Raw genomic sequence first — 22,906 nt, forward strand, 5'->3', positions numbered from 1 at the left:
TGAGCCTGTTTTGCCTAATTAGAAAAAAAAAAGTAAGATTTATATCATCTTATTCCGCCCACGTAAACATGTGTCCTTTTCCACTGTTGGTAAAGCAGGCTCACAGTCTTAACTTGTGCGACCAACCCTCCCGGCACCTTTCAGACTAACTACAAAAGAGGAAACAGGAGCGAAAGCGATTCCCTCTCTTATGTTGTTTCTCAACACATTCTAGCTCCTGGAATAAGAGAGAGAGAGAGCTGATCATGATTCCCAACCCCCCCCCCCACCCTGAATCTTCTGAAAAGCTTTTGTTCACATTTCCATGTGATTCAATAGCCCCAAATGCTGAAAGACTAAAACTCGCTCTCCTGCAATTTCTTAAGCACACGTGTAGGAAAGAGAATGAACGCTGGCAGGAGACACAGTCCTATGAATCTCAGCAGAAGGAAATTGTTTGGTGTTTGTAATGGGGGTATAATAGCTATAATTCCTTTTGAGCGGCTGCCACTAATAAGCTGATAAAAACTGTGAGTCGAGACCCAGGAATCCATAAGTGTGTGTCTTCCACAAACATCTCTGCAAGTTCATTCAGTCACAGACAGGTAGCCCGACCACAGTGGATGTCACGTGTCTGATACTGAAGTACCCAAACCGCTTGGCTCTTCCCACAAAGGACAAGTGACAGCTGGCTGCATGGTGACTCCAAAAGGTGTTTTGTTTTCCTTTCTTTTCTTTTGGATTCTCTGTGTAGCCTTGGCTGTCCTGGAACTCGCTCTGTAGACGAGGCTGGCTGTGTTTCTTTTTTAAAAATCAGTAATTACTAGGAATTTCACAAACACTTCCAAGTTGGAAGACAGAAACCAAAATGTGCTTCTAGTTAGAGGTGAGTTGGAGTGAAGTCTTCTCATGGAAGCGGTAAAAAATGGCAATCAGAAACTAAGCTACTCTGTTCAGGTGATGGCTGACACTCATCCCCTAGGGACACAAAGCTGCTGGCTTGAGTAACAAAACATTTCTATTTAAGTGATTTTAAGCTGCAGATACCGTATGTTTTATGTGTGTTTGAGCATAAAAGCAAATGATATTTAAACTATGCATCACCAAAGGGATGTTTTGGGGGGGGTGTGTGTGACAGACACCTAGTAACATCTCTTGGTAGTGCTGGCCATGAGAAGGAGGCTTGAGTCTCAATCTCCACTGATTTACCATCGGGTGACCCTGTGCCCATCATTCACATGTAATTGTCCAATAGTCCTTGCACAGAAAAAAATGCAGGCTCAATAATAATACTGTAAAGATAGCGTGGACTGTGTGGCAAGAGTGATTTGAACACTGCTTGGCATTTAGAGAGCTTATTTTTCATGTAACTCTCTGAATAAAAATGATGACGTATGGTCTATGATGCTTATTCCACTAGTGACCAAGCAAGTGGCCCATGAAGGAAACAGTACATGTGGGGGGGGGGGTGAACAGATCCTTCTCAGGATCCTAACAGCACCCTGAACAATCGGCATCTCAGTGATTCGTGCATGAACCAGTGTGCAAACCTGCAGAGCTAAGCTAACACAGCCATTTGAAAAGACCAAGTGTGTACGCCAGAAGAAGTGGTCTATCTCAGTACGCCCACAGGTCCGCTGAGGACCAGGATCCTTCAGGAGTATGGATGCGGTGGGTGGGGCAGCAGTCAGAGCAGCTGCCAGCTGTTCATGCCGCTTTTCCCAGGACCTGCTTTGCTCTGCTCTCAACAGTTTCTTCTGGCTTCTGAGGTAAACGGGCTGCCAAAAAGAGCCCCGGGCTAGAGGCGATAGAATGAACAAAAGGAAAAGGATTCTTTGCTGCCGTCTCTGCAGCTCAGGGTTATTTCCGTGTTCACTAACCATGCAAATCCTACCATCCTGGACAGCAGGGCATTGTGACCTGAACACTCAACTCTAATTGTCATCAGACTGGCCGGAGCAGTATCCTGGGTGTACACGGTCGTGTGCACTGGACATGCACATGAGGAACATGATAACAGCACTGGAACAAATGGGCAAATGGCTCTGCCTGCCTGTGAAGTGAGTGGAACTTCCTTGTGGAAGCTCGCTCTTCCACGGGAAGGTGCATGGCCCTTCTCAGCTTAACTTATTCTGCTTTCCAGGCTTCTGTTTAACAAGTAGGCGGATCATTGTGTTGTGAAACTAAGTTCTTGGAGAAATGCAGAAAAGTAGAGGTTATAATATGTTGATTTTTTTTTAATTTAAAAAAAGGCCTGTGACAGCTAAGTAGGTAGATAATAGGTAGATATCGCCATACACCTTGGCCCAGGTGGGTCCTAAAGCAGTTATTTGATTTGTTAAGCTCTTTCTTGTCCTTTGATCACTAAAGTTTCTAAACCAATTTAAAATTAATCTTTCTATGATTCTCCTCCTTGAACTGAGAGACATATTTTCTCATATATGCTACCCAATCATGCCAAAAGTAGGACTTACTCTTTGGTCACAAATGTATTAATCACACACACTTGGGAGGCTACATTAATTCCTTGCAGAACACCAGACATTTGGCAACTTATTTCCCATGCCTGAAACAACATTATAATCAAAAAGAATCAAAATACCTCAAAATATAAGAAAATAACTCAGGATCAGGCTATCACAGTGTGTGCCTTTTTCAAATATCATACCTGAAAAGGAGGAAGGCCCAGTGAATTCGTTCTTCAAATGTTTAAAGTGGGTTGTTTTGTCTGGGAAAGTTCTCCAAGTGGACGATAGTGCAGTGGCAAAAATGTCCCCTGAATGGCTAAGGTCGGACGCTCTTGCTCTGCAAGTGCACACTGGCCACTGCTCGCCCATTTCCCAGCTGCTTTCCAGCCTACAGGCAGGTTTTCCGCTGCCCAATTATTGAAAACTCAGAAAAATACAATCCCTTGGTTTTTCCAGACATTAATAATGATGAAATAAAGCAACCCAGGCCTCTCTCTTCTGTGTAAACAGAAAAATCACGTTACACAGGGGGTGTGGGTGTGTCCTGGTTTTCATTTGTTTTCAGTGTGTTTATGCAGCTTAATTGTGTCATCAGGCACTTTCCCAACGTAATTATGCTTTTTAACAAATGGTGTTTATGGCAACCCTAACAGTGCAAGGGAAAGGATTAGTCTCATCCACTCGTTCCATGTTCTGATTCCCCATGGACAAGCTAAATCATACGAAGATGCTGTTGGAGAAATTTTCCTTCCCAGCAAAAGGTGGCACAGCCTTTGCTCTTAGAAGGCAGCCAAAAGCAATACCTATTCTTCTTGGTGATTTGGAACAGAAAGATCTGATATGGCCAGCCCATACAGCCTGGGATGACTTCAGGTGATAGACCAAAAACCAGTCCCTGGAGGAGGTGGCTGAGGAGTGGGGCAGGGACAAAGGCCTCTTAGGGCCTATACTCCCAGGCTGCAGTTACCCAAGGAACTCTTGGTGACTGCAGTTACCAAGTCCGAAGAGGACGTACAAGACAAGCATTAGGTTCTCTGGGACCACCTAGCCATGCAGGGCCCTCCTTCCAGAGGAGCTGAACCCCCCACCCTTTCGCACTTACACACCCTCATTTAGTCAGTTTCCCAGGACTGTGGAAGATACTTAGGCATTTCCTTCTCCACCGCCCCCCCACCCCCCAAGGCCAGTCAACCTTGAGAACACATTTTCAAAAAAACAAAACAAAACAAAACAAAACAAAAAAAATCAGGACCTGTTTCTGGTTGTTGTTGTTTTCTTTCCTCTTAATGTAACAAGGGTTTAATGTCACCATTTCTAATCTAGTTTCATTTCTGAAAGTGAAATAATCACCAAATAGCGACTTTGACGGAATAAATTAATTTTTAAATCTATTTTTAATTTTCTAATTATAATTTTTAAACACGGTTTGGAGGAAATTAACATTTATGTGGACATTTGGTTTCTAGCCTAATGTAGCATAAAAGTAAGTAACATAATGAGTGTTAAAAAAAACCCAGGTTCATGATGCTTCGCACATCATCATCATTGTGTAAGGTGTCACAACAGTATTATGTGCGATTATGTCAGATCCAGCCTTCTCCATCTCCGAGTGTTGGCAGGTAGGAGGCTTGTTGGCAAGAGGAGGGTGTTAACCTCAGGATCCTGGACCCATTCCAAGGCTGGTAATTATGTTCTGCCAGCCAAAATTCATTCCATAATTTTAATTGGATGAATCCTTTCTAGCCTACTGCTATGCCTGTCAAACTGTTGCCACATTTCACCCCAGAGGTGTCTGTGTTTTAGTTGCAAGAATCAGTCCCTTTGAGGTTGGCTTATCAGTTGAAATCCCCCAAAGTGTTCTGGGATCTTGTGGAATTAAATATACACTTAGGTAGGGGTGTGTGTGTGTGTGTGTGTGTGTGTGTGTGTGTGTAGTGAATCTTCACAGAAATGCATGAAGAGATACATATCCATTTCAACGTAAGGATCAATACTCTTCTAACCTCAGCATTTGACCAGGTATTTGGAGTTGGCTTTTAAACCAGAACCTTGTCCTTTGTTTCCCTCATCTTTTTTGCTGAAAACTTGTGTTACTTATAGCTTGAGTTTCCATCTTCCAAAACTCTTCCAATGCCCAAAGTTTCTTCCATGATAGTTAAAAATTGAGGTCCCTGGAGTGGTTCTCAACCTATGGGTTGTGACCATTGGAAGACGCATTATTTCCAGCGGGCTTAGAACCCGAGGAGGTACCGCTCAGTAGCAAACTCACCAGGTGTGAAGTAGCCACAAAAGTAAATGTATGGTGGGGGGGGGGGGTTCCAAGACTATTGGAAACGAGTGTGTTCTGATGTTTGTGACCAACAGGTTGAGAGGCACTGACTTTGGATGACTGATATTGGTAAAAAGCAGGCAGCGTGCTAAATATTCCATGCAACCCTTTCACAGATCTCCAGAGGTCAGCTTATGACACTGGAACTTGTCGGGATTCAGGCTGCAGCATCTTCCCGGAAAAAGATGGCTTCCTGCATCCTCTAGCCCTCTTGGCAAAGATCTCTCTTCCAGGAAGGGCCACTGGGGCAGGAAGAAAAATACAGTTCTATAGGTAAATCTTCATGTTACCTTTCCAAGCTCAAATGAATGGGAAGTGGGCCCAGGCCCAGTGTTCTTTGGGGATCTGTCCAACCTGCTTGCCTTCTCACCGTGAGTCACCATGGAGACGGGTCCTTGAGGAGGTCAGCAACAAGACCGAGAGCACTAGTGTGTTCTCCAGTACAGAAGAGCATCACTGTGGGACGAGGCTCTCCCCAGGTTATCTCGCCCACTTCCCTATTTACAGGAGCTGACTGCTCCTCGAGTCTCTCCTTTTTCCATTGTGGCATTCAATTCTTCCATAGAATTGCTTCTGTTGCTGAGTCTACCTGCTGGCCATTGGTGCTTTGGCTTATGACTCCTGTCCAGAAAGAAAGCAGCCCTGTGACAGAGGACAAGTGAGACGCCTGAGCCTTCCGTCGCCCGCCCGCCCTTTCCTCCCACGGCTTCTGTAAGATTACGAGGGGGAGAGCATGCCACTCTGCTTTTTCCATCTTACGAATGGGCAGCGCTTAGATCCTGTAAGAGCTGTCCCTGTGCTGTGTGAGCTGAAGAGGCTAAAGGGGAGACATCCACAACTGTGGCTCATGGAGCTACGGGAGTCTAGGGTTGAGTGTTGCTGAGTTTCCCATTATGCTTCAGAATTTTGAAATACTTTACAGAACAATTCAACTGATTGTGTGTCTTAGTCTCTTTCCTGTTGCTGTGGTAAAATACCCTGACAAAGGCACATTAAGAGAGAGGGAGGTTATTTGACTCTTAACTGGAGGAAGGTCACAGCAGCAGGACTGGGGAGAGCTAGTCACATGACATCCAGTAGGGGAGAGCAGCAGAGTGACACATGGCTGCCAGTGCTGAGCTTCCTTACAGATTTTATGTAGTCCAGGATCTCCTGCTGAGGTAGGGGTTCCAACTGTGGTTAAGATGGGCCTTCCAGCATCAGTTAGTTTAGTCAATACAAGCCCTCACACATCGTCTCACAAACTAACCTCAATTCAGACAATGACTCTAACCATCGCCCTCACACATCTATTTTCTAATTGACTATCATTGGAAGGGTTGGAGAAAACCATGTGGATAACTTCCCTCTGCAAGGCCACCTCCATGTGCGGTGGCAGTGGAGGCCAAGAGAAGGTGACAGGCTGGAGAAACCATGTGGTAGTTAAGAATAGTTGCTGCTCTTGAAGAGGACTGGAGTTCACTTCCCAGCACCAGCAACGGTTGCCTGTGACTAGTTCCAAGGCAGCCAATGCCCTTCCTAGACTCCCCCGGCACTCACGCTCATGCAGGATAAAATAAAATTTTAAAAAGGACCGATGTCCAAATCATGTTACACTTGATAACAGAAACATGCCCATCGCCTATAGTATCAGCATTTGATTAGTTAAATGGTTTTAATCGTTTCAGTCCTAATAACAGAATGAGAGAGAACCTCAGTGACGTGTCCACCAGGAACTGCTTCTTTCATCCTGATATTCTAGACACATAGTTTTGGTTTATTGTTTTGTTTTGTTTAACATAATAGGGAATTCTAGTCAGCTGATCACTTGTCGTGAGGACCGGCACAGCAGAATGGCGGTGTAGTTATTGGCTGGAACTGGGATCACTTAAGCATCTGATTCGCCAAGAGCCACCACATCACATGTAATTCACTGACAGTGCCCCAGTCTGTGATCCACCTTCATTCAGTTCTTGCCCTTCTCTGCTTCCCAGTGTTCCACAGAACCTAGAAATAAAATAAAGAGCATCTGTCCTCTCTGCAAGGCTGTGTTTTCATTGCTGTCAGTTTTGAGTGCCGATAAAAACACTCACAATTTCTGGTAATTTCACTTAAAGAACGAGATTATGTCTAAGGCTGTTACAATCCTAGAACGTATCCTTATATTCAGAAAACTCCATAAAGTGCGAGATGCACTGACCACTAAGTGATAGGAATGGTGTCACCGTGCAAGGTTTTATCATTGAGAACTTAAACTCCCAACGTGAATGCGGAGTGCTGCTGCGATTGGTGAATGCTGAGTGCTGCTGTGATTGGTGAATGCTGAGTGCTGCTGTGATTGGTGAATGCTGAGTGCTGCTGTGATTGGCGAATGCTGAGTGCTGCTGTGATTGGTGAATGCTGAGTGCTGCTGCGATTGGTGAATGCTGAGTGCTATGCTGCGATTGGTGAATGCTGAGTGCTGCTGTGATTGGTGAATGCTGAGTGCTGCTGTGATTGGTGAATGCTGAGTGCTGCTGTGATTGGTGAATGCTGAGTGTTATGCTGTGATTGGTGAATGCTGAGTGCTGCTGTGATTGGTGAATGCTGAATGCTGCTGTGATTGGTGAATGCTGAGTGCTGTTGTGATTGGTGAATGCTGAGTGCTGCTGTGATTGGTGAATGCTGAGTGCTGCTGTGATTGGTGAATGCTGAGTGCTGCTGTGATTGGGAGCAGCCCAGCGATCGCCAGTTACCTCTGTACTTGCAGGCTCCTCTGTCGCTGAGTCACATTTACTCAAGGGTCATTTAATGTGCCTGCATGTCTGCAACTGAAAGGCAATCCTATTGACAGCAAGAAGGTAAAGGCCTGTCCGCGTGAGAATCACGTGAATGCGTGAGAAGTGAGGGTCTAGTGCTTTCTACCTCCTGATCTCCCCGTCCTGTGTTTGGAAAGAAATGCTCGCTGGAGAGCATCTGCTCAGTTGCTCTTGGGCAGATTTGCGAGCTCTGGTTGCAAGACATTCAGACGGAAAGCTTAATGGTTTTCCTGCTGGCTTGTCCTTTACAGTGCAGCTCAGTGGCTAAAGGAATTTACATTTTCTCAATGTGCTTTTTCATCTCATGTTAGTTTTTAGGAAGAAGTGAGACAGATGAGTTTTCTGTGCTGCTGTTTATAGTGTTTTCTTCATCTTTCCTTGGGCCGGGGTCATTACACAGCACTTTTGGGCTTGAAGTCTAACTCATGGAGACCTTTTTTCTTCTCATTTGTTTTGAGACTAACTCTTTAAGACTAGGTAGCCCAGGTTGGCCTTGAAGTCAAGATCCTCCTATCTCAGCCCCTACATACCCCCAAGTGCTGACTTACAGGCCTAGGACATGAGAACTAGCTTGTGGAAAACATTTGATTGAAGCCTTCCTTTAATCCAAGCATTCAGGTGGCAGAGGTAGGTAGATCTCTGTGAGTTCAAGGCCAGCCTGGTCTACAGAGAAAGTACCAGTTCAGCCAGGGCTACAAGAAAAACCCTATCTCAAAACAAAAACAAAAAACAAACAAAGAAAAAACAGACCTGAGATTTTGAGTGCTGGAGAAATGACTTAGGAGTTAAGAGCACTGGCTGCTCTTCCAGAGGACTGGGATTCAATTCCCAGCACCCACACGGCAGCTCACAACTGTCTGTAACTCTAGTTCCAGGGGATCTGACACCTTTACTCAGACACATGCAGACAAAACACCAAGGCACATAAAAGAAAATTAAATAGATTATAAAAGAAAATTCCTTGGCATTCAGGGCAAAAGGGATCTATTGAGTTCATCTGGCATTTCCTCAAATCTCTCTCACCTAGATAATGTCTCACCTAGAAGGATGCACTGAAGAAAGAATTGTGTTCTAAGAGGGCACACGAAAAGTCCCTTGCAGGTTAACACTGTCCCTATTTCTGCTTTCCTGAGGCCCCTCCCTGAGCTCCAAGGTGTCTTTTAAAACCAGTAATCAATTCAAGTACCTTTCATAACAACATCATTCTTTCTTTTGAAGATTAGTCTGTAGTTCGAAAGGAGAACTAGGGTGTGCTGTCAGAATGAAAGCACTGTGGAATATAACTTTATAAGTTATTGAAAGGGTTTTAATAGTTGATAGAAAGGAAAATAAATACAATCAGACTTTTAAGTCTAGAAGGATCCATCAAAGGTCTTAATTAATACACAAAATGGTTGAGAACCCAGAAGGATGAAATTTTGGGAAGGAGGAGGAAGGAGTCAAGAGTGTACAATCAAACAGAGTCGACAATTACAGCTCAGACAACAGCAAGGAGGAAAGCAGTATGGTTACCGTGTCATTAACTATTGGGAAGACTGTAACAGCCCTGCCCTGCCCGGGGCATCTGTCACTTCTAACACTGGTATTTTTATTCCTCTATTTTGGGCAAAAAGAGGGCAGTATTCCTTGTGGGGAATTTTGGGTGGCTGTGAGGTGGGTGTATTGGTTTTAGATATGACCAGTTTTTGTTTTCTGTGCTCAACCCATTTTCTATCACAAGTTACAGCATTCGATCTATGATCATAAATTCTGAATGTCCCAGACCTGTCCTCAGCAATAGTTTCAACCACCCACATTTGAAAACCTAGTTCAAATTTTAAAAAAATTAAAAAAATACTAAAAATATCTAAAGATAATAAATTTTGTAAATCAGAAACAAATATATCAAACATCTGAATGCTACTGGTTTTATTAAAATTTACAATTATCATCAGGTTTTATTTATTTATTAATAGAAGATATGACTTATTTCTCTAAAATAAGAATACTTGTGAAGTAATTATTGAAATTATTGAGCATATTTTAAATTATTTAGCTTAGATTGTCTACAGCATTGATAAAAATATAAGAAGGAGAGAAGGTTGAGTAAAAGATACTATAAGACATTTTTCAGAGGGCTGGAGAGATGGCTCAGTGGTTAAGAGCACTGGCCTTTTTTTTTCTTCCAAAAGGACCCTGGTTCAAAACCTAACATGCACACAGCAGCTCACAACTGCTGCAACGCCAGTTCCAAGGGATCTGGCAGCTTTTTCTGCTCTCCGAGGGCACCAGGCATGCACATGGTACACATACTCACAGGCCAAACACCCATACACATTAAACAAATAATAAAATGTTTAAAAATGAAATTTATATGGGGGGGGACAACCTCAGTTAATTATTTACATATTCAGCAATAAACCAATTGGAAGGCTGCATTCCACAGAGTAACTTGCCCTCTCAAGTATGTCCAGGCTTAGAACAAACACGGTCACTTGAATAAACATGTGTGATATTACTTATTTATTTCTGCATAAGGACATGTATGGTGCATATGCTTGTGTTTGCACACTTGTTGGCCCACATGGGAAGGCTGCCCTTGCACATGTGCACATGCATATGGAGGCCTGAGGCTGAAGCCGCGAGTCTACCTCAGTTCTCTACACCTCACACACTGAGGCCAGGTCTCTTGCTGATCCCCAAGTTCCCATTCTGGCTAATCTGGCTAGACAGCTTCCTTGTCTTTTTATCCCGTTGCAGGTTACAGGCTTACCACAATGTCTGCTTGGCTTTTATGTGGACCTCAGAGGTCTGAACGACAGTCTTCACAATCATGGGGCAACTGGGTTACCTGTGTATTCATCTTCCCAGCCCTTAAGTTATAATGAAAGTAAATATCACACAATATAATTTTTGTGAATGAAAGGCTGCTTCTGACAGGTGTGACGGAACTACCCATGTAATTCCAGCACCAGTGAGGCAGAGGCAGGGTCGCTTACCACAGATTCAAAAGCAATCTGGCCTAATCTTCCAAGCCAGGGGACAGTGACATTCTGCCTCAAGTCCGAAAGGTATTCCTGTATAGACAGTATTTTTACTACTAAATGTAATAGAAACCTAATATATTGTTTCCCTGATAGATTAACTTATTGCAAAGCAATTTAAAATGGAAAGTAACACTGGACACGAATTCCTACAATATTTTCAGCTAAAGAAGTAAATTGTCATGTGCCTCAATTGACTTTATTTTAAATTTAAAATGCCTAGGAGATGAAGTCCAAGATCCCTTCCCTAGTAGCCCTTCCTACTCTGTTCTTTCAGAGTTTCCATCGGCCCTAGTTAGGATTACTGTTGCTGTGATAAACGCCAGGACCGAAGGCAGCGTGGGGAGGAAAGGTTTCGTCTGGATGACACTTGCATTTCACTGTTCATCACCAAAGGAACTCAGGACAGGAGCTCAAACAGGCCAAGAACTCAGAGGCAGGAGCTGATGCAGAGGCCATGGAGGGGTGCTGCTTGCTGGCTTGCTCCTCATGGCTTGCTCAGCCTGCTTTCTCATAGAACCCAGGACCACCTGCTCAGTGATGGCGCTATCCACAGTGCGCTGGGCCCTTCTCCATCATTCACTAGACAATGCTAGTTTTCTCATTTGAGGTTCTTTCCTTTAAGACAATTGTTTTCAACTTTCCTAATGCTGAGGCCCTTTAATATAGCCCCATGTTGTGGTGACCCCCAACAGTTGATTATTTTGTCCCTACCCCATAATTGTAATTTTGCTACTGTTATGAATCCTGATGTGAATACCTGATATGCAGGAGATTACGTGACCCCTGTGAGAGAGTCTTTAACACCCTCCTTCCACAGGTTGAGAAACCTCTCTAAGATGACTCAATTCCATGTCAAGGTGACAGGAAACGAGGAGTACACATGTTTTTTCCAACATTTCCCATTGATTTTATATCTTAGCAGCACATACTCACCACATACCTTCCATGATTGTGAGCCTCTTCTGTTGTCACAGAATTTCAGTCTGTGACTTCACCCCTATCCCGCATGCAATTCCCAGCCTAAAGTCTCCCTAAATTCTACACTCTTTACCATGATTTCTTCTCTGGCTTTCCTGTCCTCAGAATGTCTCACACTTAGGAATGAGGACCAGTCATGCCCTGTTACTACATCATTTCATAGCTGGCCATTTCTCCTGTACTAAGTAAAAATGAGGCAAGTTTTATCGTATTCGTAGTGTCTTGAGTCACGGTGACACTGAAAACTGGCTGCACAGGCAAGTGGTAAATTAATAGATTAACGAGAAGATAAGTGCAAGCAAAAATGAGTAAGTGGACAGATAAATGAACCAACAAAGCAGTGAACGACTGTGTGAAATCCCTCAGTCTTGCCTTTGCCTTTCACAGATTGCTATAGGCATGAGCGTTTGCCTGTGTGTACGTCTGTATCACGTGTACAGGAACGTGGGGATGTCAGAAGAGGGAGTTGGAGCTCCTGGAACTGAAGCTACTCTTTGTTGTGAGCCACCCCGTGGGTTCTGGGAACTGAACTGGGGCCTCTGCAAGAACAAGCGCTCTTAAATACTGAGCCATCTCTCCAGCCCCTAGCCTTGTCTTTATTAATACTCTGATATGGGACAGTTCCTTATTGTCAGCAGCTTCTCACTTCTACCCACTAAGCTGCGGCTCCTTCAGACGTCGGTTACTCTCCCCACGAGAGAACAGCTACAGTAGATAGGCAGATGACCAGATGCAGAGATTCCGGGAGATAGTGTGAATTAGAAACTTGCCTGCTTCGGTCCAGTACTTTTTCCTTTATAATTTAGCCTTGCCAACATTCAAATTCAACTCACAAAATATTCTTAAAACATGAGGCCAAAACTAAAACTAAGCAAAGTCTAATGAGTCAGATATTTATAAGTAGCACGGGAGTAAAGCTACGCCTGTTTATAAAAACTCACCTGGTTTACCAACGCCGTCTAAAAACACGGTTCGTCTGCAGGCAGTTGCTATGTGATTATGTGACTCTGTCCAAATGTATTCCTAGCAGCTTTTAAAGTTCTTTTCTAAATGCCACTCCATAGCGCCATCTTGTGGATCTTACAGGAATTTGCTAATTTCTGATTAACAGGACGGGTTTTTTTTTCTTTTCCCCAGAAAATGAATAAAAAATAAAGAAACTATGTTTTGAAAAACCAAAATTTTGCTCCTAGAAGTATCCTTCTAAACTCCAAATTAGGGACACAGAGAGATTAGACCTCAAGTTTGGTACTCAGCCAAGAGTCAGCATCTGGCTTGCACTTCAGCTTCCTTTGGCCTCAGGAAAGCCGACTAACCACATATCTTCATTATCACCAGGTGACTGTGTGAGCTACTGCTCTGTACAGTGAATGAGGCGAGGGCGCTCCACTAGGGAAGGCCATCCTGCAGTGCTTTTGATGCTTGAACAATTGTGGGGAACATACAGATATAACTGGGAACTAAAATTTCCTCCTCGTGTGCTAGAAATCCTGGAAGAGCCTAGGGGAGATGGTAAAACTCCATGACGTGAAGAAAGCACAAAACCCTTGGAACTATTAAATTCACAGTAGGGATAAAGACTGATAGTAGTACTTCCCCACAGGGATCAACACCCCATCGCTCTGACCGCACGGTATTTTGTGTTAGAAGGCTATTGACTGTTTCTTCCATCTGACTCATTGAAAACAGCTCTAGAATGCAGATCTAGCCACTGAGAATGGCTACAGTATTATCTGGTTTTGTCTAAATCTCCCTGTCCCTGTAAGAAGGCAGTCCCAGCTGTGAGTAACACACTTTGAGTTACCTAGGGATGTCACTGGTTGGCCCAACGTCGTATATGGAACGAACTTCAGGCTGGACATCAAGGGGAGGGACATCTTTGTCACCCAGAATGCACCATGGAACAAATGGCATTTCCTTTCTGCAGCTCAACTCCTTTAACAGTGTGGGGGTGGGGTGGACTCTGAGCTCTTCAGTACTTACAGTTTGGTTTAACAGATTAAGATTCTGTGAATTGCACGCCCAGTAAGAGCACAGCTTAATTTGAATTTTGCAATCAGCACAAACAGATGATTTGAGCCCTGTGTCTTACATAGCTTTGGGATCTAACAAGGTGATCCTGCCCCTCCTTCATGATTAGAGGTGCAAGATCTATCAGTTAAGGCTTTTACCTTGTCCCAGTACTATTTTTTCTCCCACATACACATCAGAAAATGTTTTCTTTAAGTATATGATGGCAACCTCTAGTTCTGCTCTTTCCAAATCAAGACTCCAATTCTCTGAAGCTTTTATAATGTAAACACTGTAATCACTCAAACTTTATCTTACAGCCTCTCCCTGAAGTGGGCCCATAGAATATTTATTCCTTTCCAGGCCCTCAAATGCAAACGGCGACGTTGGATCTTACCTTATGATTTGCCACCCCCTTAAGGATCCACAGTGGCTATATCATTTTGACAATTCTGGAGGCCATATTTGTTTGTACTTTCTGAAGGTCTTGGTGGGCAGTTTCTTTTTTAACAGGATCACTTTTTGGCTTCAGGAAATAACATTAGCTTCAAGTCTATGCTTTAGCCTCTCCTGACATAGAAGCTATCCTTAAGACTTCATGCTTTCTTAGGACTTCTTTTCAAGCCCTTTATTTTCATGGTATTTAATCATACAATAATATATATTAAGAGCCTTAGAACTCTCCTCTGAACAGCAGAATGGCCACTTGCAGACAATCGAGCTTCCTCGGCCAGCCCAGGAAGTGAGTACTTCGCATGAGGCATACGTCTCCTGTTCTTTGGACTGTCGCTGCCATTTCCAAATTAGATATGCTCAACGAAGTAAGGATTAAAAACATTTCCAAACTCTGCTAACAGATTCCCTGGTGCCGCTATGTTCAGACACATTTTTACAATGAAAAGCATGCTCAGTAATCAGTGGACTTGAAAGCCACGGAGTGGGACTGGGATTTCTTGAAAAGATAGTAGCACACAAAAGGTATCTTGAGAAGTAATGAGAAACTCTGGGTAAAACCGGAACCTTCTGCACCAAGAGTCACAGTGATGGCAGGCAGTTTTACCTGCTGCTGGGCTTGTGATTAACCTCTGCCTCCCTCCTAGGGAACAGGACACAGGCCTGGTAAAACCGCAATTCCCTGTGTCCTGAGCTGGCTATCAGCCAATAGTGGGACAAAGGTGCATAGTCAGTTAAAATCTAGGCTTGTTGAGGTGTTCAGCTTAAACTTCGGACATTCTATAAAATGCTGGAAATGTTGGAGATGACATAATTTATTATAATTAAACAGGAAGTTATATTGTCAGGTATTTTGTTTAAAAAAAATAGCCAGGAAACTTTCAGAAATTTGATTTTTACACCACTAGGCTATCTTTATTAATCTTATTGGAGTTATAAATTTTAGTTTGTCATCGACTGATGACAATTTTGTTTCTATTTTAATGCGGCGTAGAAAGGTTTCTCATATCATTGTGATTTTTCTGTTAAACTTACATGCAATGCTGTTTTTTTCTTATTTAAAATTTTAAGTCTATTCAAGCTACTAATCTACTTTTAAAGTTTAGTGAAGAAATACTTTTAAAACGCATTTTCTGTGAAAAAAATATTGAAAATATATAATGCTCTATGAAATCCCCACCATCTCTGTCTCCGTTCCTGTAATCCATGCTTCCTTTTGAAGAGGCCTTTGCCAATGTTTCTGCAAACTATTTTTGTTTGAAAATTTCAGGGTGGAATCGTTGTTTTAGATGAAGGAAACTGTATTCGCAATTACAGCTTATGCAGCAAAAGAAAACCAAAAATTCACTTGGGCATCTATTTGACTCGAGGTCAAAATTAGATTTCCTCTTCCTACAGCATTGAATCTGAACACCCCGAGACACACACACACACACACACACACACACACACACACACACACACACTTTCTGTAAGTAGACAGAACTCAGGTTGGTGGCGTCAGCTGCAAACTGTAAAATATGCTGCATGAATTCTAGGGTTAAAGTATAATTTTAAGTAAGGAGCTAATTTAATTTTGACCTTATCTTTTAAAGTTATTTTTCATCTTGGTACTGGTGACATTTTTTATACTTTAATTCAATAAAAACAGTGGTTTTCAAAAATTTCAGACTAACAGGATTATAAGTCGGAATCTTTCATGCTCACATCCGGCTGGCGAGGAGCGCAGGTGGGTAATGGTGTCAGTGACTGCAAAGTAAGGTATTGGGGTCTATTATGCTGCAGAGCCCATTGGGCAAAAATGTATTTGAAGAGAGATAATTCCTGCCATTTTCCCTGCATGTGAAATTGTCTTTCTCTGAAAAGGCTTTCATGGGAAATGTTCATAAATCAGTCTGAAGCTGTTCTCTGAATGAGAGCATGTGGGACTGGGTAGAGAAATTGCTCCTTCCTCTCATTATTTGAATGCGTCCCTTCACTTACTGGAGCCTCTCACAAGCAATTGAGAATTCCAACCCATTCCATCCACATTAGTTACTTAATATGTCAGGCTGATGTTTATGTATGAAGTCACAGAGTGTTGAGCTGAAGAGGATCTGAAAAAAGAAATCTCTGATGAGCAAAGAAAGAGGTGTGTCCCAAAGCAAGGAAATGGACTTCTGGAGAAATGAAAAATGCTGAGAGAGCCTCAGAATATAAGACCAACGTGATGGCGATGTGACAGTTTATAGACCTTAGAAACTGGCAGTCCCACTGGGTGATGACAGCACCAGCAAGTGGCTGGCAGTGGATGGGTCACGGTCCTGTACCTTACTCAGTATCTGGCCACATTTCCCATTACTTTCTTTGACTTCCTTGATCCTTGTGTGAGGGAAATGTTGCTTCCCTATGTAAAGGGTATCCACGAATCCCAGACAACGATCATCAAAAAACAAAAAAAATAAATAAATAAATAAATAAAACAAAAACAAAACCAACCCTGCTACCAGTGATGCTGGGCCAAGTTCCATTAGAAGTCATGGCAAAATGTTAAAAGTACTATTTTTTGTCATATGAGAAATTTTCTCATTTAAAGAGAAAATAAAATAACACTTAAAAGAAGGTTTCCTGGTCAGATTATATTCACTGGGCAATGCAGATGTTCAATGCTCTGAGTTCTTACATGGGACAGTATTTGTTGACTTTCTATTATGAAATTATCTCAAGTGCAAAGCAAAAACCGGTTGTATACTGAGCCCCGATGCCTGTCTTCAGAAATGACTGCCGTGTGTGGCCGATTTTATTCCATCTGCACAAGTCTGTGTCTTGCCCCTCCCTCCCACTCACCTTGCCCTTCTAAGGATGTCCTCAACTAAGGGAAGCTCAGCTGTTACATTCCACCCCTCAGTGTCAGAGGAGCTTTGTGAAACGAACGTCTCTGATCTTCGCAGGACTTATGTCTGTTTTGGAAAAGTTCTACTATCTTTACCCTAATTCACTCACCTGTGGCGTTACCTACAGTTTATTCACGAATGTGCTAACGTGAGGACTTGGCTGGCAAAGTGTGAAGGGAACTAATAGTCCTGTGTTCATGCTTTATTGTTTTGGAAGTAGCAGTCTAGTGTTAAGTAAGTTAAGACAAGAAGCCTTTTCAAACTCCTCATCCCTACACCCCTTACCCCTCCCCCACCAGGCAAACCTCCCACCCCTGCTCTAGCCTCTTCATTAGCTCTTCATATGGAGATTTTGTTCTTGATTCCAAGTTTCCCAACCCACCCCTTCTAGAAAACTCTAGAAAACAACAAAAGTCTATAGCACTGGGGAAAACAAAACAATAGTAAATTTCTAAAAGTCTGCATGTAAATGGTAGCTAACAAGTTTCATATCTCTCACGTCCCCACGCCATATTCTCCCTGGTACAGATCACTCCAGGTGGGTCTGAGAGAACAGAACACACATGACCACAATTTTATCCCTGAAGGGAGTATTAATAGAAAACAGGCAAACAACCGTCCACACTGCCAGGACTGGGGATGTGGTTTCTAAATTAGATAACACTAATAATATACACATCTCCACGTAAAACTACTGTATATCCCTAGTAACCATCGGGCATTATATTTTTATATATTATCCTAAAATAAATGACCATATGAGATTAGCTTCCCTATAAATCAGTCTGCAAATTAAAAACCGATGCTTAGAACTATAAAAAGATAATCATTGTTTTGTGGTAGTGAGTACTAATTCAAATCCCTTTTAGAGCCATCTGTGGCAATTTAAGTTTTAGATGCTTCAAACTTGACTCTTTTTGGTACTTGGTTGAAATAAACTCAATATTTAAGTCAAACATTATATACCATTGATGGAAAAATATAAAACAATATGTTGCTTTTAAGAAGTATGATGTTTCTTTTGTACTTTAAATTAAACGGTTTGAGCTGTTTATTTCCCCCAATCAAAAACTCAAATTACAATGTCCTATAATACAAAATATTTTCTGTCATTGCTTGTTGGCAGTTGAGAATATAAATGGTTTCTAATTTTAAGGATTCAAAGATTTAATAGCTAGATGAATTGTGTTTTAAAATTCCCATTAACCTATTTTCAAATGAAGAAAACCCACAACTCTAAGAAACTGATTATTATGGGGAAAAGGCCTTGATTTGTAATTGTACCCAAATATGAAAGCCTACATTTTGTAAAGCATAAAAATTACATTCTCTTCAAAAGATTTGCAAATTCTCATAGGCACATAACTTAGAGAATGAGAAGATTGTAATTTGAAAAATTACAGATTTCATTGTTTTTTGATGTGTGAAACCTATAAACAAGTATCAGGAGATTGTATTGCAAAACTGAAACTCTCTTGTTTAGTTTTGTAAAGGACAGTGCCCTATGTGGCTTACACAACCCTAACTTAAAAGAAAAAAATGCAGAGTAATGCAAAAGACATTCTAATCACTGCATCTAATTACAAAGAAGAACTCAGCTGAAATTGTAAGGGTCCCTGGGCGGGCGTGCGGTCTAGTGGTCAGAGCATGGGGTTTCAAGTCAGTAGTCTAAATTTCTATTTTAAACACCACTTTCGAATGTCTCCATGACTTTCAGCATGCCATTAACTTTATTTTTAAATAAGAATCTGAGATCTGTTCTTGATAATTATAAAGCTGTTCTAAAATCCTCCAACACGGCCATCAACCGAACAAAAAACAAAAATAGAAAAGGAGGGACAGGTGAGTTCCTGACTTCTTAGAAACAAACTGTCCTTGACAGGGAGCAAAAGCCACCGGTGTGTTTGTATTTGCCTGTAGGTCTGAGCGGTGCTCTATCTACCCCTGTGCCATCGCTCAGCGGTGTGAGCATGCGCAGTCAGCTCAGAGGTCTGGTAACTTCCTTCAATAACTTCCTGCTCCTTTGTGTCTGAGGAAGGAGCGTCCCCACAAGAGCCATGCTGCGTCTTTTATACTGACTTTTGCTGTCAGCTCTCCCGCCACTTGTCTGTTTTGCATTCTCCTGTGGTGTTTTTCAGTGTCCCTCCAAATGTAGTCAGGCGAATGTCCATGGGTGTTTTCTTTAACCTACTGCAGCGGTGTTTCTAGGGATCCCTGTAGGTGATTCAAATGCTAACACTTCCATTTGTCTCTGTATCACAGGAATTTCCCCTTGAAATAACTGACATTTGAATTTGGGAAACGTGATTCCCCCTCTCTTGGAACACCCCCCCCCCTTTTTTTATTCTTTTCTCCTTCCCTCTTTTGCTTCGTTGGCATTTTTGAGTCGGATATTCTTCTTTGGATTTTAGTCCTCGTTCAGCTAGAGTGTGCCCTATGGTTGAAATGGAGTCTACAAATTAGAAACAAAGCGCAGAATCAGGAAAAGGGCAAGCTATTGCTACAGTACACAATGAAACTATTCAAATTTGGCCCATATTTAACCTCACCGAACATAATCTATCGCACAATTTGCAGTATGAATGTAGCCTTTAAAAAAAAAATCCATTTATCAAGATAACGCTCCATAAATGGAAACAGAGGCCGCGGAGAGTAAAGTGAAGCGACCCACGATGGGCGGCTGTTTTATGTTTTCTGATTGGAAACGCAGCCAGGGATACCTTGCGGAAGCACCTCCGGCGCTGTTAAGTGGTCCAAATCTCAGGTGGGAAATCACAGAGTTAAAGGATCAAATCCCAGCAGGATCAGTTTGGTCTCTGGCTTTGTGTAGGATTGAAAGGGGCCTTTCCCTAAATTACTTTGTGCAGACTATGCAGACTGGAATCCTGCCCCGTGGATTGCAGGGGCCAATGGTGGGTGCCTCTGGATTTCCAGAAGGGCTGAATGTGGAAAGCAAAGAAAACTAATGTAATAAAAATTTAAAACTTGATAGGCTTATTTTCTCTAAAAATGTGGGTTACGGTAAACTAGGTATTTGTACTACATGCAGAGACTCACTTCCAGCCCCTGAGTTGCTCTAGGTATAACTCTGTATTCATAGTCAGGTAAAGGAGGGAAGGAACGGATCTCGCCAGAAACTGCAGCATAGTTTTTATGACCAGTATGTGATCATGGTTCTGTAACACAGTTAACATATTCATAATTTTTAATTCTTTTGTCATTGTTCTTTATTTTACATTTCCTACTGCAAAATGATAATTTTGGGAAAAGATAAAGTTGTAACTTTCATGGTGGTATAAAAATGAACACATGTTAAAGATTTGATTTTACTTATCATATAAAGGACTCAGGCAGGCATCTTTTACTGATTCAGAGAAGCCAGACAGCAGAGATCTTAGAGTAGAGAAATGTTGAGATGAATTACAAATCAAACAAAATAGCTTTGTTGGGAGGAGAAAATTAATGCAAGGCAAGGTAACATTTACATATCTAGCAGTTACCAACAATTAACAGAGTTGTAAAGTATCTCAAAGCCTGTGAAGAGACCTAAAATCTGAAACTCTGAAGGATATGGGATACGGGGTGCAGTCTCTCACTGAGGCACATTTGCTTTACAGACTTCACCTTTGTGGCAGAAACATCCTTGGCCACAAAACTAGATTAGATTGGTCTCATTACTTTGGCTTGATCCTATACATAGGTGTGATAAGACTGTTGGATTTCTATGTGGGCCTTTGTATGTGCATGCATGCATGCTTGTGTGTGTGAGAGGGTGGGTTGTGGTGTTGTATGTATAGTGTGGCTATGGGGAGGGGAGGGAGAGGTGGGAGGGTGTGTGTGTATGTGTGTGTGTATGAGAGAGAGAGAGAGAGAGAGAGAGAGAGAGAGAGAGAGAGAGAGAAGTTGTGGTGTTGTGTATGCAATGTGGATGTATGTGTGTGAGGGGGGGAGACAGAGGGAGAAGGAAGAGAGAGAGGTAGAGGGAGGGGGAGAGGGAGAGATAGAGATTGTGGTGTAGTATGTACAGTTTGGATGTGTGTGTGTGTGTGTGTGAGAGAGAGAGAGAGAGAGAGAGAGAGAGAGAGAGAGAGGAGAGAGGTTGTAGTGTTGTGTGTGTAATGTGGATGTATGTGTGTGAGGCGGGGAGAGGGAGAGGGAGGGGGAGGGGGAATGGGAGAGAGAGAAAGAGAAGTTATGGTGTTGTGTGTACAGTGTGGATATGTGTCTGTGTGTGTGTGAGAGAGAGACACGGGGTAGGGGTAGGAGGAGAGGGAGAGGTTGTGGTGTTGTGTGTTCAGTGTGGATGCCTGTGTGTGAATGTGAGCACTTGTGCCACAGAGCAGGGGTGGAGGTCACAGAACCACTGTGGATGTCAGTTCTTTTTTCCACTTCTGTGTATACCATACCAGCTGCCCCATGAGCCATCCCTCTCAGCCTGTTTTTCTCTTCTTTATCTGTCTTTAGTGTGTTCAACTTGCAGGGCCCCAGTCAATGAACATATACTAAGGGAAGGAAAGTGTTTCCTCTTCTCTTATATTAAAATTAAAACAAAAAACATCCAATAAAAATTTTTAAAGGGCCAAGCAGGGAAAACACCAGTTATAAACAAGTTTTTATTTTAATTTACAAGAGTGTAGTCTACAGATTTTTATGGGTTATAAATGCCTTCTGAGACGAGAGAGAGCTTTTTTTATATATCTGGACAAGGCAACATCAAACCATCAGAACTGTTCCAGACAAAAGCTGTAACCAGGCGTCTGTTCTACTCCACTGCATCTCAGGTCAACTGTTCAGAGTCCCATCAATGTCCTAACGAGAGCTTTGGAAATCCTGATCCAGCACATCAGTATAAAGTACTGAATTATGAAAAAACTTAAAGGTTGTTTAAGCCACAAGAAGCCTGTATCCAAAGCACTTGGCATAGCTCTTCCATGGGATGTAAGATGAACTTTATTGAAGACGAAGCCTAAAACTGACTGACCATTTTGTCAACCTGACACAAACTGAGGTCATCTGAGAAGAAGGAATCTCATTGAGACGATCCCTATAACAGACGAGCCTATAGCAAGCCTCTGGGGCCTGTTCTTGATGATTGATGTGGGTGGGACCATTCCACAGGGGGCAGTGCCACCCCCAGGCTGGAGAGTCTGGGTGCTATAAGAAAGTGGCTGTACAAGCCTCTGCGAGCACGTGTGACATGGCTGGTGTGTCCAGAGGACACCATTATTTTGCAGCATTCCTAACTCTGGCTCTTGGAATCTTTTCACCAACTCTTCCACAATGCTTCCTGCACCTTATGGGGAAGGAGTGTAAAGGCTCAATAATAATATTTCAGAGTTTAATTCACCTAAGACATGCAGTGTGTGGTATACCTTTTAGGGAAATCTGTCGATGAGAAGGTGGTGGTGTTATTGGTTTGGGTTTCCTTGTTGTTTTCACAGACACAGACACACTTGAGATGTTGATATCTGCATCCAGCCTGTCTGGGATGCCAATAATTAGTCAGGGCTTTGTTTGACCTATCATACTCATATGTCAGCCTCTGGAGGACAAGCCCCGTGATAGATGGTCCCTCAATACGTCCTGTTCTGTCACCATGTTTGAATGTTAATGTTCAAATGCTGAATAGAAGAGGATATCAGAAACAACAAAAACCTCATGTGTGTATCCAAAAGAAATCTAGCGTATTTAAATATTAGTTCAACTTTATTATCTTCTGGAACTTTAGAAATATTCAGTCAAAATAAAAATGTACTGAGAGGTAAGGCAGAATAAATCTTCTTACAGAGATTCTATATTTTAATTTGTATAAATCAGATATAGAAAGATTACAACTTCACACTGAAGGTCACAAGTCTTTCTGATCTTGGAGACAGACAGACAGACAGACAGACACAAAAACGACGTACAGCTTCTGTTTTTAAAACTTACATATGGTAGGTATAACATTAAGTAAAAACACTCACCAGTCCATACCAAAGTGCTACTCTCTTCTCCGTGAGTGGAAACAATC

General features: G+C 42.3%; 2 long non-coding RNA genes across 6 annotated transcripts in view; one reads left to right on the forward strand and one right to left on the reverse strand.

Annotated features, from left to right (window-relative positions):
• Window positions 1-1,939: 1,939 nt before the first annotated feature.
• Window positions 1,940-6,794, forward strand: LOC120094688 (uncharacterized). 3 transcript variants are annotated; one of them, XR_010054789.1, is made up of 4 exons: window positions 1,940-2,039; window positions 4,893-5,049; window positions 5,342-5,487; window positions 6,562-6,794. It is a non-coding gene; the product is annotated as an uncharacterized LOC120094688 (long non-coding RNA). The 3 variants fall into 3 exon arrangements; XR_005489150.2 differs by having other exon boundaries at window positions 1,961-2,289; XR_010054788.1 differs by having other exon boundaries at window positions 1,946-2,039; window positions 5,342-6,794.
• Window positions 6,412-22,906, reverse strand: part of LOC102549484 (uncharacterized) — a 50,254-nt gene continuing 33,759 nt past the window's right edge. For 2 of the 3 annotated variants that reach the window (XR_005489146.2, XR_010054786.1), the window contains exon 4: window positions 6,412-6,762. This is a non-coding gene — a long non-coding RNA (uncharacterized LOC102549484). The remainder of the gene's footprint in view (window positions 6,763-22,906) is intronic. The other variant, XR_010054787.1, reaches the window with a different exon arrangement.

The sequence above is a fragment of the Rattus norvegicus genome, chromosome 9, assembly GCF_036323735.1.
Source record: "Rattus norvegicus strain BN/NHsdMcwi chromosome 9, GRCr8, whole genome shotgun sequence".
Taxonomy (NCBI): domain Eukaryota; kingdom Metazoa; phylum Chordata; class Mammalia; order Rodentia; family Muridae; genus Rattus; species Rattus norvegicus.